Source organism: Cibotium barometz, chromosome 51 (genome assembly GCF_041138505.1).
Source record: "Cibotium barometz isolate CiBa-2024 chromosome 51, ASM4113850v1, whole genome shotgun sequence".
Lineage (NCBI taxonomy): Eukaryota > Viridiplantae > Streptophyta > Polypodiopsida > Cyatheales > Cibotiaceae > Cibotium > Cibotium barometz.
This window is the reverse complement of record NC_141096.1, coordinates 21323515-21338637: the sequence shown is the minus strand read 5'-3', so window position 1 is coordinate 21338637 and position 15123 is coordinate 21323515.

Sequence of the window (15123 nt, the reverse complement as noted above, 5' to 3'; positions counted from 1 at the left end):
CAGTTCTCCCGTTAGATGATTTTCCTGGGGTGGAATCGCTCGTGCCTTTCGGGCGAGGGAAGTTTTTTGAGTTCGGTTTCGGAGGAACCGTCGGGCTAGTCTATTGTCCGAATATCTGTGGGGTGAGGCCCCGAGTGTGGATCCTTGCCCTGCGTGAGAGGTTGACGCTGCTTCCGCCACTAGCGCCCTCGGAGGGGGAATCGCGGAGGGAGCAAGGGTCTTACAACTGCTGCGCTAATGGGGGAGTGAACCAAGAATTTGAGCTTGGGGTTTTGCTTCTACTCCTCGTGGAAGACATTCCACGCCCATCACCTGCATATCAGGAAGTAATCAAGGTTGATTCAGAGTGCACGAGATGCATTGCAGTAAGTCTCACAGATGAAAGGCTTGGCGAGGAAGAGTCGTCTCCAAGCCGGTTGCTCGCCCATGAGTTTGAACATGATGGGGCGAGTAGTGGCGGGTGGTCAGTGGTATCCTTCGCGTGTCCTTGGGGAGTGGTCTCGAATAAATTCATGTTGAAGAAATCTTGCTTTTGTCTCTCTTCCTCCTCAACAGCCTTCCTAGTAGTTACTTTAGTAGCTTGCTGCCAGCTCCTCTTGTTTTGGGCCTGGACTGGGGGCTAAGGGGCCTGTTCAGTGACTTTGGGCTCTTAGTGTTGCCTCTTTGTTGGTGGGGGTTTCGTAGAAGTCGATGGAGGGTGTAGAGAGATGATTGCAGCATCGAGGTCGCTAAGCTGGATCGTACGGGGTAACTCCTCCCACCCGGTCGTGTAATAAAGTACTCATGTAAACAAAGTAGCGGCTGCCAGCTTCCCTTGTGGGTTGGAGCAGACTGCATGCAGCAGCTCTTGGAAAAGATAATTTGCCCAATTGACCATTTGATCTTTGGTGCACCCATGCCAAGGTGGTCATGCTACACGGCTAAAGCAATTGATCCACCTGGTGGTGAGCAAGAACTGTAGAGCTATGGCAGGCACGATAAGATCCTCGTGAGTAATATTGGCCCATTCTATGCCATCCTTGTTTGGGCTGCCCCTCTATAATCCCCCTGGTCAGCTTAGGTATATTGGTGAGCCTGACATATGGCTAGTCCATGTGGGGGAGTGCTAAGGCATCTCTGATCAATTCCGCACTGAGTTGAACTCTGTGTCTTGTTGAGATATCGAGCTCGTCTAGTGAGGCGGTGGCCACTGATGACCCGCCTGGGGGATAGGCCCCACATTTACACCACTGGCATGGTTGGTGAGATCATGGGAGATATGCGGTCAGTGGGATGACAGACTGTGTGACAGCCATTCTAGAGACTGGCATAGTTATAGCGCCAGCTCATTTAGTCGGGTTCACACTATAGAGAACCCGTGTATGTATTGGTTGAGTACCTTTCATATTATGTGTACTCTTATTCTTGTATATGGTGTGTTGAGTGTTGAGTAGAGAAGAAGAAGATTTTCAGCCTCTCACCTTGTGTGTTCTCTATTAGGGTTTTGTGAGTGTGTGTGTGTGCTTGCAAGAGTTCAAGCTCTCTTCCCCCCTGCATCTTTTCATGGTATCAGAGCCTGGTTCGTGCTAAGGGCTGAGCTACAAGCAAGAGAACCACAGGAAGCGGTACGAGGGTAAGAGCTTCAACTACTCTTCCCTATTGTGTTGGTGACTACACCCTTGTCGGGAGCTCTACGGGAGGCACCGGCAAACGGTCTCTGATTGAGGAGCTTTCTTCGCGGGAATAAAGCTATAGAGTTACTATAAAGTCCTTCGGACTGGAAAATTCAGGCCGAAAATGCGTTTTGGGCGCGTCTGGACCTCCGTTTTTCAGAAAGCAGGCGATTTCGAGCACTGCGGGTAAGTCATCGATTCTCTGCAGAACTCTGTTTTAAGAACTACAGGAAGACAGATTGACTGTGCAGACACTGTGGGTGCTGCAAAGAGGTCTACAGTTGCCATTGGGTGTATGTATGCACATTAAAGTCACTGGTTATGACATTTGAGAGTACTACAGTACCGCTGTGCAGAAAATACAGCAGTTTGTGCAGAAAAACCAGAGTGCAGTTTCTGGTAAAATTGTGTGTTTGGCAAGATGTCTAATGATGGCATAACACAGATTGTGGCTGAGAAGCTGGATAAGAATAACTTCCATGCTTGGAGGTTCAGGTTGACGAATTTCCTGATGGGAAAAGGCTATTGGGACTACATAGAAGGTGAGCATGAAGAGGCACTGGAGATACCGGATATAAATCCGACTGCTACAGATGTGAAAGAGTTTAAAGACTGAAACCAAGGAGCCAGGAAGGTTATGTATTGGCTCTCCATTAGTATACAAGACACCATGATTGGGCACATTCAGGATGCCAAGTCTCCCAAGGAGGCATGGGACACCTTGGTAAAGCTTTATGAAACAAATACCAAGGCACGCAAGATACAGTTGAAGAATGAACTTCATACTGTGGAGAAAAAGAGCATGTCTGTGAATGACTATGAGCTGAAGATAAAGGGTATTGTGGAATCCCTTGCATCTATTGGTGTGTCAGTAGATGATGATGACAAGGTGGAAGTCTGTCTACGTGGTCTTGGGCCACAATACAAGGCGTTCAAGACGTCCATTCAGACTCGGGAAAACATTCCCAACTTTACAGATTTGGTGTCTATGCTGATTATCGAAGAGAAGAGCTTGGGTGAAGACCAACAGTCCTCACAAAGCAAAAACAGTTCAGAGCAATAGGCCTTCTACACGAGTTCAGGAAGAGGACGAGGTAGAGGAGGCCGTGGACGCGGTCAAGGAGGTGGCCGAACAGGTAATCAGAATTATGGCCAGCAGCAGCAGCAACAACAACAGTCCCAGAATCAACAACAACAACAACACGCAGGTGGAAGAGGCAAATTCAGAGGCAGGGGGAGTCAAAGAGGCCGTGGAAATTGGCAAAGGCAATATAATGATGCACGTGAATGCTATTATTGTGGTAAGCCTGGACATGTGCAGGCAGAATGTTATAAGAAGCAAGCTGACATGCAAAATGGAAAAGTACAGCAAAACAACTATGCATCCTCAAGCAGAAATAATGAGGATAATGAAAGGTTGTTTGTTATGCAGCATGTTGTGAATGCCATGTCTGAAAATGTTGATGCAGCACAAAAAGATAATGTATGGTATGTGGATTCAGGCACTTCGAACCACATGACGAGTCATGGGGAGTGGTTCAAGGAGATGAAAAACCCGGAAAGACCAGGTTTTGTGGAAACAGGGGATGACACTGCTCATCCAATTGCCCACGTTGGAGATGTGCCATTGTCTATGCAGGATGGCAAAGTGAAGTACCTTGCAAATGTACTTCATGTACCGAACATAACAAAGAATCTGGTTTCAGTTGGCCAGATGATTGAGCAGGGGTTGCAGGTTCGGTTTAACCCTGATGGGTGTTATGTTGAAGATTTCAAAGACAAGTGCAGGTTGGTTGCAAAAGGCAACAGAGTGGGCAGAATGTTTACGTTGAATGTAGACATGCCTGAAATGAGTGCTGCGATGTTTGCAAATGGTTCAGGAGTTGTTGCAGACACAGACATATGGCATAAAAGAATTGGACATGTAAATGTGCAGAGATTGAAGTCTATGCAGACAAAAGGAATTGTGACAGGGCTGCCAAAATTTAAAGTGGAAGGTATGCAGAAAATATGTGAAGCATGCCAATTTGGGAAGCAAACAAAGCATGTGTTTCCACGTAATAGATATGTGAGCAGAAATGCACTAGATGTTGTGCATTCAGATGTATGGGGTCCTACGAAGACCATATCTATGGGAGGCTTCAGGTATTATGTGACTTTCATTGATGACCACACAAGGAAAGTGTGGGTATATTTCATGAAGGAGAAGAGTGAGGTGTTCACTCACTTTCAAAATTTCAGAGTTTTGGTTGAAAAGCAAACAGGGAAATATGTAAAGTGCCTAAGGTCAGATGGAGGGGGAGAATACTTCTCCAATGAGTTCTCTGAATTTTTTGAAGAAGAATGGTATTCGGAGACAGTTCACATGCAAATACACTCCGCAGCAAAATGGAGTTGCTGAGCGGAAAAACAGGCACATTGCTGAGATTGCGCGAGCATTGATAGAAGAGAAGAATATGCCGCATTGCTATTGGGCTGAGGCTGTTTCTACAGCAGTATACATCATGAACAGGACTCCAACTGCAGCCATACATGATGTAACTCCAGAGGAGAGGTTTACTCGTAGAAAACCAGATTTGTCTCATCTGAAAGTCTTTGGATGCATTGCATATGTGCATGTGCCAGATGAGCTGAGAACTAAGCTGGACCCGAAAGCTGAAAAATGTGTGTTTATTGAATATTCCCTTGAGCAAAAGGGATACAGGTGTTATAACCCTGCTACACGTGAGTTGAGGGTAAGCAAGGATGTTGTCTTTGATGAGATGAGCAGCTGGTATGCTGCTGAAAAAGAAGCTGTTGGGGCTGATGTGAGTGGAAGTGTGGTTGTACAGAATGCAGGTCAACAATCACAGTCTTTGAGTGGACCAGGAGAGTCCTCATCTAGTGGGTCTGTTGATAGACCATGGAGTGGCAGGCTGCATCATAATACCAGTCCTGCAAATGTGATTACTACATCACGTAAAGGAAAAGAGAAAGTGGTTGAGCCCCTTGGTATGCCTGACATTTCTGCAGGGCATTCTCATGTTGATGGAGAGTCTAGTGGCTCAGATATGAGCCTTGATGAGGAGCTTGGGATCCCAGCTATGAGAACACCTGGTGTAAAGAAGGCTATGGAAGCCATGAATGAAAAGCTGCGAAGATCTGGGAGAGTGAAGAACCCTGTGCAGAGGTTTACTTATGATGGTTATGTGGCACATCACTATGCATATATGGCAAAGGTTGTGCAGGTTGTTGAGCCCACATGCATTGATGTGGCTGTTGGAAATGTGTGTTGGGAGAAAGCTATGGATGAGGAGATGGATGCACTATATGGAAATGAAACTTGGGATTTAGTGCAATTGCCTGAAGGCAAGAAAGCCATTGGATGCAAGTGGGTGTACAAAGTTAAACATAACAGTGATGGAAGCATAAACAGGTACAAGGCTAGATTGGTAGCCAAAGGATATGCGCAGACATATGGGATTGATTATGAGGAAACTTTCAGCCCAGTTGCCAAGATGGCAACAGTGAGAGTTGTGATAGCAGTGGCTGCGTCAAAGCAATGGTCTTTACATCAGATGGATGTAAAGAATGCATTCTTGCATGGGGATTTGCAAGAAGAGGTGTATATGTTGCAGCCACCTGGTTATGAGGATAAGGGTCACCCCGAGCATGTTTGCAGGTTGAAGAAAGCCTTGTATGGCTTAAAGCAAGCACCAAGAGCATGGTCTGACAAGATTTCTGAATATCTTGTCACTATTGGCTTTCATGTAGCCAATGCATATTTCTCATTGTATGTGAGACATGGTGATAGAGGCGTTGTGCTTGTTGTCATCTAATGCAGATTTCTCATTGTATGTGAGACATGGTGATAGAGGCGTTGTGCTTGTTGTCATCTATGCTTGTTGTCATTACGGGGGACCATGATGCAGAGATCTTTGATGTAAAGATCTTGCTTAGACAAAAGTTTGAGATGAAGGATCTGGGGGAGCTCAAATATTTCTTGGGCATTGAGGTGATTAGGTCACCACATGGTATTGGATTACTGCAGAGACAGTATGGCTTGGACATGTTGTCCAAGTATGGTATGACAGGCTGTAAGCCTATTTCCGTGCCATTGGATCAGAATGGCAAGTTGAGTGCAGATTCAGGAGAGATCTTGGAGGATCCTACTATGTACAGGAGCATAGTAGGAAGTTTGATCTACATGACGATCACTAGACCAGATTTGAGCTATACTGTTGGGTTGGTGAGTCAGTTTATGCAGGTTCCACACGGAAACCGCATTTGGATGCAGTGAGACGCATACTGAGGTATGTGAAGTCTACTTTGCATTGTGGACTATTCTATGAGACTGGGACAGAGATATGTGTACATGGGTATATAGATGCTGATTGGGCTGGTAGTATTTCAGATAGAAGATCTACCAGTGGCTTCATGTTTTCTTTGGGGAGTGCTGCTGTGACTTGGAGCAGCAAGAAGCAACCTACGGTTGCTCTATCGAGTACATAGGCCGAGTACAGAGGAGCTGCTATGGCAGCATGTGAGGTAGCTTGGTTGAGGAAGCTACTTGCAGATTTGGGTCTATCAGTGGATAGACAAGTTGTCATTTTTTGTGACAACATTAGCAGTATACAGTTGGCCAGGAACCCAGTCTTTCATGCTCGTACGAAGCACATAGAGGTTCACTACCACTTTGTCAGAGAGAAGGTCTTGGCAGGAGATCTTGACCTTGTTTATGTCAGCACAGAGGATCAGGTAGCTGACATCTTCACCAAAGCATTGGGTACAGAGAAGCTCCGCCGATTCAGGGCTTCGCTTGGTGTACATGAGATGGAGTGTTGAGATATCGAGCTCGTCTAGTGAGGCGGTGGCCACTGATGACCCGCCTGGGGGATAGGCCCCACATTTACACCACTGGCATGGTTGGTGAGATCATGGGAGATATGCGGTCAGTGGGATGATAGACTGTGTGACAGCCATTCTAGAGACTGGCATAGTTATAGCGCCAGCTCATTTAGTCGGGTTCACACTATAGAGAACCCGTGTATGTATTGGTTGAGTACCTTTCATATTATGTATACTCTTATTCTTGTATATGGTGTGTTGAGTGTTGAGTAGAGAAGAAGAAGATTTTCAGCCTCTCACCTTGTGTGTTCTCTATTAGGGTTTTGTGAGTGTGTGTGTGTGCTTGCAAGAGCTCAAGCTCTCTTCCCCCCTGCATCTTTTCATGTCTCTGGCCCTCATTATCCAATACTTCACTGGTATGTTCACTGGCATCGTAGGTTTCTGTAAAGTGTAAGGCATTATAGAGGTTTGGCCCCCATGGCTCCAAGGTTGGCAGTCTGCCCAGGCCAAGCTACTCCAGCTTTTGTACAACTGTAGGATTAGAGGCAAATGGCCATGTACCATGGTCCAGTAAAACATAGGAGCTTGTGCTCCACCTTGTGGTTGTTCTTCATGAGGGAATGGATTGTATGCCCATTGACCTACTTCATGAGAGCCTCCCTAGATGAGAGAGTTGAGTGGGGTGCTTGGTGTACTCCTCATAGCGGCCACTTGCAGGTCACTTTCTCCTGATGGAGGTATGACGGAGAACCTTCGGGGAAGAGTTAGAAGTGTCAAACATGGTGTTGGCTGGTGGATGGGTGTGAGACACTTAAGAGAAAAATTGGCAAGAGTTTGGCTAGGGCAAAAGCGAGGGGGTGGGGCCCTTATTTATAGGTTTGGCAGAAGGGTACGGCCGTGGCATATCCAAGGAACGGTCGTGGCATTTCCAGGGAACGGCCTTTGCAGATGAAGCGAATGGCCATGGCAAATGGACTGTGGAAGCGAACAGGCGCGGCATCAGCAAGTCAGGAGCGAATGGGCACGGGATTCCAAATTGGAGAAGTGAACGGGCATTCGCTCATGAAATTAGAAGGGAATGGTCGTGGCAGACTTTAAACGGGTGGGGGCTTTGAGGAAGATTTGGTACGGCCGTGGCAAATTTGGAACACCCGTGGCTTCTTCTTCTTCTTCTTCTTTTTTTGGGAACCCCGAAGCATGTTTTATACCCAAAGGCTATGCTGCTAGCACCCCATTACGGGTTTTGTACTGACCACGTGCCCAATTTGCCAAAGTAAGGAGTCGATTCCAATTGGGCGATGGCGAGGTGGTGGGTATCACTTCCTTGAGGGATTCTGAGGCGATTGGTAAGGAAATACCTGAGACTGAAGGAGATGATGATGGCATTGTAGTACTCTGGTATTGTAGCCTCACAATGATAGGTGGAGGGGTTGGTGATGTTGAAGGTATATCAGTAATTAGCTCTGTCGGTGGCAGCATGGGGGTTGTAGTGTCACTGTGGAGCTTCTACTTTCCTTTTTCTAGGGCAGTCTTTACAGTGGATGTTGCCTTGGGTTTCCATTTAAGGGTAGGGGAATACTGAGTGACATGGGGTGGAAGTCGAGGTTGAGGAAATTTGGGAATCCAAATATGATGATTGCCCTCGTAGAAGTGTTGGGCTCGTAGGAGAGGTTTGGGGATCCACCTGGGAGTTGGTTTTGGGTACTGTTGAGGGTTGGAACTCAGTGGATAGCGCTTGGGCCTGCGTTTGTCCTGTAGCCTGTAGGCTTGTGGTTGGTGAATTTGTTGCCGACGTGGGGGACGAGGAGCTTTGGTTGCCTATGGATGAAAGCGATGGTTGGATCTTTTGGGGATTCATAACTTAGATTCGCCCTCATAATAACCTTGTGCTGCAAGAAGCTTTTTAGGTACCCAAAGGCAAGATGGTAAGCCCTGTCGAGTTTTGTTAGTAGTGTTAGCAGTGTTAGTTTGGTTTGGTGGGGCAGTAGCTGGTGAGGTGGCAATGTGAGAGTGGGTTGCTGCTGAGCATGGTGGTGGGGAGGGAGTGAGAGGCATTGATGTGGTTGGAGTGAGAAGTGGCCTCTTTTTTGGGGGGAAGGATTGATAGGGGTGAGGTGATGGAATGATGGTGGGGTACTTGGCATGGGGAAGCAGTGGGTACATGCTCTTCATCTGTCATGAGGACAGTAACTTGGCCAGAGGCCAAGAGGCCAACTGTAAGGTCGTCGTCTGTGCATCCCAGTTGATGTTGCACCTATTATGTCCCATCCAACCCCTTCTATTATGTCCCATCCAACCCCTTCTAAGGAGTATCTCTTCACGCATGGTTCCTGTAGGCATCATGTAGAACTTCCCTTTCAAGGGATTATTTCCTATGTGGAACAAAAGCTTGATTGTGCCTACACAATGAACATGTTGTGATGCCATTGTTGTAACAATGGCAGGGCTCTCTTTGAGTGAGGGTTCCCCAAGGAAACACCAAGTTTCATAAGACATTAGATTGTAATTGGTCCATATATCAATAAGAGCTAATTTTTGGACAAAGCTTGTCAAGGTGGTCATTCCTAACCACAACCGAGCAAGCTTCACCTCCCAGTGTTCTCCTTCAAGGTCGACCACTTGGGCCATATTGACCATGATATGTCTCTATCGAAGCTTAGCTTGCCTTGCTTTGGCTTCTTCTTGTGCAGCTTGTTTCATATTCTCATGATCTTTCTTTCACTTTTCTTTTTTTTTTTTGTCGTGGATGGCTTTCAAGGTGGTCTCCGTGAGAGGGCCATAGTAGTGTTTAAGTTTACTACCATTGAAGTAACCGGCCATCTCCACACCTTCCAGTGTTTCAATGTGCACTACGCCTTGTGTTGTTATCTCAGTGGACTAGGAAAGGCCTTAAGCCTCTGAGCTTGAGCTTCTTTTTGTGTGTCTTGGTACTTAATAAGAGGACCATATCACCCTCATTCATTTGTTTATCCTTAAGCTGGTCGTCAAACCATTGTTTGCACCTTAGCTTCTAGATAATCATGCTGTATACTGCTAAAAGGCGTGTTTCGTTGAGCTTTTTGAGCTCAAAAAGGCAACAGCCTAAGATGTTTCCAGTGAGCTTTTCTTGCACTATGACACATAAGCTAGGGACTAAGAACTCCATGGGCATGGCGCTTCAGTACCATAGGTTAAACTAAAAGGGGTAGCATTGGTCTCGCTGCGTTGTAGAAGTTTTATAAGCCCAAAGTGTAGCCGCCGGCAGCTTTTGTTCCCAATTGTTGCAGCTGGCCTCCACAATTTTTATCAGAATCGCACACAAGCTTTTGTTCGTGCTTTCTGCTTGGCCGTTTGCTTATGGGTAATATGGGGATGACTTTCTGTGGGTGACAAGGAACTCTTGTATGAAGTGTTTCCCATTGTTGTGGACGAGCTCGAGGAGGCAACCAAAATGTGATTCATAGAGGAACTTAGCAGTCGATCTAGCATCAACCTTGCAGGTTGCACAAGCTTCTACCCACTTGGTGTAATAGTCCATATCGAGCTCGAGTGTATTTGGCTACCGGACTGATGGGTCCAATAAAATGTATGCCCCATTTCTCGAATGGTTGTAAGGACACGATGGGGTTCAGGGGCATGTGGTCCTTGAAGTGGGGAATTGCTATAAGCTGGCACTCATCACACTGTTTGATGTATTCTATCGCATCAGCCATTAGAGTGGGCCACCATAACCTAGCCCTGAGGACCTTACAAGCAGTGATATCTGTTACAAAGTGCCCCCCAGCACAGCCAGAGTGAGCTTGTTCAAGGAGGAAGACATACTCATCTTCTCGGACACGGCGTCGTAGGATTTTATCTTTCTCCTGCTTATAAAGTTGGCCTGCAAAACAATGAGTTGGTAGGGGGGCCACTAGTTTGATTAAGCAATGGGCGCGATCTTTGTTGAGGAGGGGATCTACAGGTAAGCCATTGGCTAAGAAGTGAGCCACTTCCTTACCCCATTCAAGAATCAAGCATAGTTGGAATAGGACGGCGTCTGGTAAATTGTCATCTACTCCCATCTGCTATTCACCATTGGGGATCCTTGACATGTGGTCTACAAGGACATGCTGAGAGCCTTTCTTCACCATAACGGTGAAGTCTATAGAACTCGAGCAAGATAAGCAGCCACTGGGTGATTTTGCCTGTCATATAGGGCTTGTTTACCAGGTACAGAAGGGCTTGGTAGTCTACGAAAAAAACAAACTTAGTCACCCAGAAGATAATGGCAGAACTTCTTGATTGTGTAGACCATGGCTAGTCCCTCTCTCTTGGTTGTAGTGTAGTTCCTCTCAGCTTCATTGAGTTGGAGGCTGGCAAAACTGATGGGGAAATCTTATGTTCTCTTGGTTGGGGCCAGCACGGGGAACCTGAGAATTGGAGCGCTTTCCAGGGCTTTTTTGAGCATAGTGTAAGCCCTTTGGCAGTCTTCAGTCCACTCAAAGACAATGATGAGTCCCTAAAAAGGTTGAGCAGCATCAGCGTACATAAAAATGAATCGCCAATTGTAGCCGACATGCCCCATGAAGCTCTTAACTCCTTAAAAGTTAGTGGGTGGGGGCAGCTCTAGGATGAGCCACACTTTTTCGTATTAGTAGAGATTCCCTGCCTAGAGATGATATGTCCTAGGATCACTCCATGCCAAACCCAAAATTGGCATTTGAGGGGGGTTCAACGAGATGTGGTTGAAAAGAATTGGATATGGAGAGGAAATGAGACACGTTCTCAATGAACAAGACAATTCCAATATGGAAGAAACAATACTGCACTTTTATTCAATGGAGTAGAGTAGCAATGACTACTACGTACAAATCATGGGCAAATCCCCAAACCCAAAACTAATACCAAGAGGCTCAATAAGCTCTGATTTGTCAATGCGTACAATAGCAAGAGTGTTGACTACAATCAGTACCACACTACACTCTCAACACTACACAGTATGTGTGTGTCTCACTCTCCAACTATGTCCAGGACACTGCAAACTGCAACTGTAGAAGAACTCACACTTGTGAGTGAACCACGACCAATCCTTTGGTAGGTAGATGCTCCATTATATGGGGAACAACTATTCTTCACGCTCCATGAGCTGGAGGATCAATCTTCTTTAGTTATTGAGGTCGCCAAGTAGGTAGGTAGGTGCAGTCCAGAATTCTGTAGGTAGGTAGATAGCTAAATTGCAGGCTGTATATATCATTCTAGAGATCTGATCTGGAAGATCCCAACGGTGAGGTTGTTGTCCATAAAGAGAGGAACAATTCATCTCTTAACTGCTCCAAAATTTAACGGTGGGATTGAGAGATATTAATACTTCAAACTTGCATACAGCAAAGTTAGCATCCAGAATTTTTCTCCTTGATTGAAGGAGTCTCTTTCACCAACCATGCACACGTGATGTGTGCTATCAAAGGTACATCCAAAGTCAACTCTATGACCTTAGGCATGTACATTACAACATATCACCATCAAGGTATCAACCTTGACTTTGCTCAATCAACCTTTGTGAAGAGATCGTATTGAGCTTGCATACTTTAACAGTGGTATAGCCTGCACTTTTCTAACACTTTGCGCAAACATGCAAGGTGCTCCTTCCAAGAGGAATTGACACAAAGGTCATCCATGAAGACCTCAAGGAATTTCCAAAGATATTCCTTGTAAGCCATACACATGTTGGAAGGTCAACTCGAAGGGCATGACTTGATATGCATATGTGCCCCATTCGGTGGGAAAGGTTGTTTCAACTCGAAGGGCATGACTTGATATGCATATGTGCCCCATTCGGTGGTAAAGGTTGTTTTGTGTTGGTCCTTGGGATGGATCAGAACTTGATTGTATCCAGAGAATCCGTGGAGGAAGCTATAGGCTTCTTTTCATGCTACTCGTTCTAGCACATGTTTTGTGAAAGGTAAGGGATAATGGTCCCTGATGGTGGTAGCATTGAACCTTTTGATGTCGACACACACTTTGACTTTTCCGTTCTTCTTGGGCACTATCACAATAGGTGATGCCCACTCCGTATGCTTGATTTTCATAGATGAATCCGGCATCAATAAGTCTCTTGATCTCTTCACGGACCATCTTGGAGTATTTAGGGTTCATCGGATATTCCTGTTGTTTGACTGGCCTGGCTCCATCAACCATTGGAATGGTGTGCTGGACCACTTTTGGAGGTACACCCTTCATGTCCGTGTACTTCCAAGTGAAGCAATCCTGGAATTCAGTCAGTAGAGCGATAAGCTTGGTCTTTTCTTTTGTAGAGAGGTCTTCTCCAATGTACACCGGCCTCCGGTCTTCACCCAAGCCTGCCAAGTTTATCTCTTTGACCTTAGCTGGACCATCATAAGAGGTCCTTGGTTGCCCACTGTTAGACCTTTGAGCAGAATCATATTGGACAAATTGGTCGGCCATCTGGAAGGTCTTGAAATGTTTAGGCACTTGTCTAGTCTCTTCCGCTTTAGCACTTTCTTCATCGACTAGCCTTTTAGCTTCTTTTTTAGCTTGTGCTAGCTTCTTGTTACATGCCTTGCACGCTGAGTAGCAAAGATTTTTTGAGTCTGGTTTGGGTTCTGTGGGGTTCTTCTGGTTATGGAATGGTAGAGTGGACCAAAAGAGATCTGTTTATAAACTCTTTTTGCCACATTTAATTGAAGTGGCCATGTGCTTCCACTACCCCCACATACTTCAACCAGTGGGTATATGAATCGTCTGGGAAGACGTATCATTCTAGCCCATGGAATCCCTTAGGCTTGTGCGTTCTATAGGATCATGTACCCCTTGATGGCTTTGCTCTAATAGCCTGTTCAAGTTCTTGGGTGTGGTGACATTGGGCAAGTATGCTGAACTGAGCATGTATAGAGATGTAATCTCTTGCCCGTCTGCCATAGCAAACCTTGTACCAGTGCGTCTAGGCAAAATGTCTAGGGTAGCAAGGATATGGATCTAGTTCTCAGAGTCTTCTGGCTTTGGGAGAGATTCACAGCCCTCAATCTCCCTTTCATCTTCAAGTGTCTTATGGCATGTCTGGCACAAATGGATTGCAGTGTGGATCGTGTCATTGTGACAGTCCTGTACGAATGGTTTGTCGCTCTCATGGGGTGTACCTTCCACGTGCGTAGATTGATCTGTCATTGTGACAGAGTCCTCTACGAATGGTCTGTCGCTCTCATGGGGTGTACCTTCCACGTGCATAGATTGATCTTGAATGTTAGATGTTTTTGTCGAATGTATATGTGGTCGGTATCCCAATCATGAATCATTTTTTAGTCTCTCATGAATGGTCTGCCAAGGATGCAATCGTAAGAGACTGGCTGACATCCAAAATTCATCACCACAAAGGTGTTGGCAGTAACTAGTCCCCAAGATCTTAATCTTAAGATCCCTTAATAGGCCAATGGGTCTAGCTATGGCTCCATCAGCAAGTTTAACCAACAAAGTGGTGTCATCCAAGGCAGGTGCTCCCCATTTTTCCTAGCATTGTTTTGTAATGATGCTCACTCCTACTCCTCCATCCAAGATTGCTATAACTTGGAGGCCATCGAAGGTTATTGGCAAGGCTACATTGAGTTCATCCCCTTTGAAGTATTGTCCGAGCTTATTCACTCAAACCGTAGGGGTCCCAGTTACCTTATGGGGTATACAAAATTCTTCTTCCTCAGATTCATTAGAGTTGTCAGGCTCCATAGTTTCGTGCATGCCTGCCTTAAGGCGTCCTTCCATCCAATCCTTCAGATCATTCCATAGACTTGGGCTATTTTGGAGTAAAGTGCCAATAGGAATTTGGACCTAAGAAGAGAGGAAGGAAGAGAGACATGCAATGCCTTGAGGCGTCCTTCCATCCAATCCTTCAAATCATTCCATAGACTTGGGCTACTTTGGAGTAAAGTGCCAATAGGACTTTGGACCTAAGAAGAGAGGAAGGAAGAGAGACATGCAATGTCTCTTGGAACGGGGGCTGTTTTGCGCGAGGAAGGTTGGTTTGACTTAGTCTTAAGCTCTTCTAAGTGTAAGGGATGGGAATAGGGATTTCGGTGCTCGTTCTCTTGAGATGGTCATCCCCCAAGTTTCTAAGATATTCGGCCACCCTGTCTCCCTACTGGGGGGTGGCTAGTGGGAGCTACAGCTTTTACTAGTCTTTGTGGGGGTGGCTGGTCTGGAAGCTGTCTAGGATATACCTGAGCTTCTTCAGCGGATCTCAAGTTTGAGATCGATGGGCATGGTTCAAGGTAGGCGGTAGGAGGGTCATCTTCTATTTGCACTTGGCACTCCCTGCCCAGCGCTTGGGCTGCCACCAAAAGTCTCTCCTTTTCCTCAATGGGGTTAGGATACTGAGTGAGCTTTTTTCGGTAGTTGACATGTGTCAATAGGTTCTCTGGTTCGAGCGGCATCGTGTAGAAAATATTCCTCTTTAGATGAAGAAGTCAAAGCATGAGTTGTCATCGTGACGTCTTCTGAACCACTTTGGATAACCACCCAGCACTCACCCTTGCCGATCTTTGTGGTTTTCTTTCTTGAGCACCTAGTCGCTCATGCTTGTTCAGTGGCTCTAGCTTGCATGGGCTTGTGACGTTGATGCCTCTGCAGTAGCATGTGCTATGGTCCTCTGCCTATTTTCTAGTCTTGTTACAGTGTT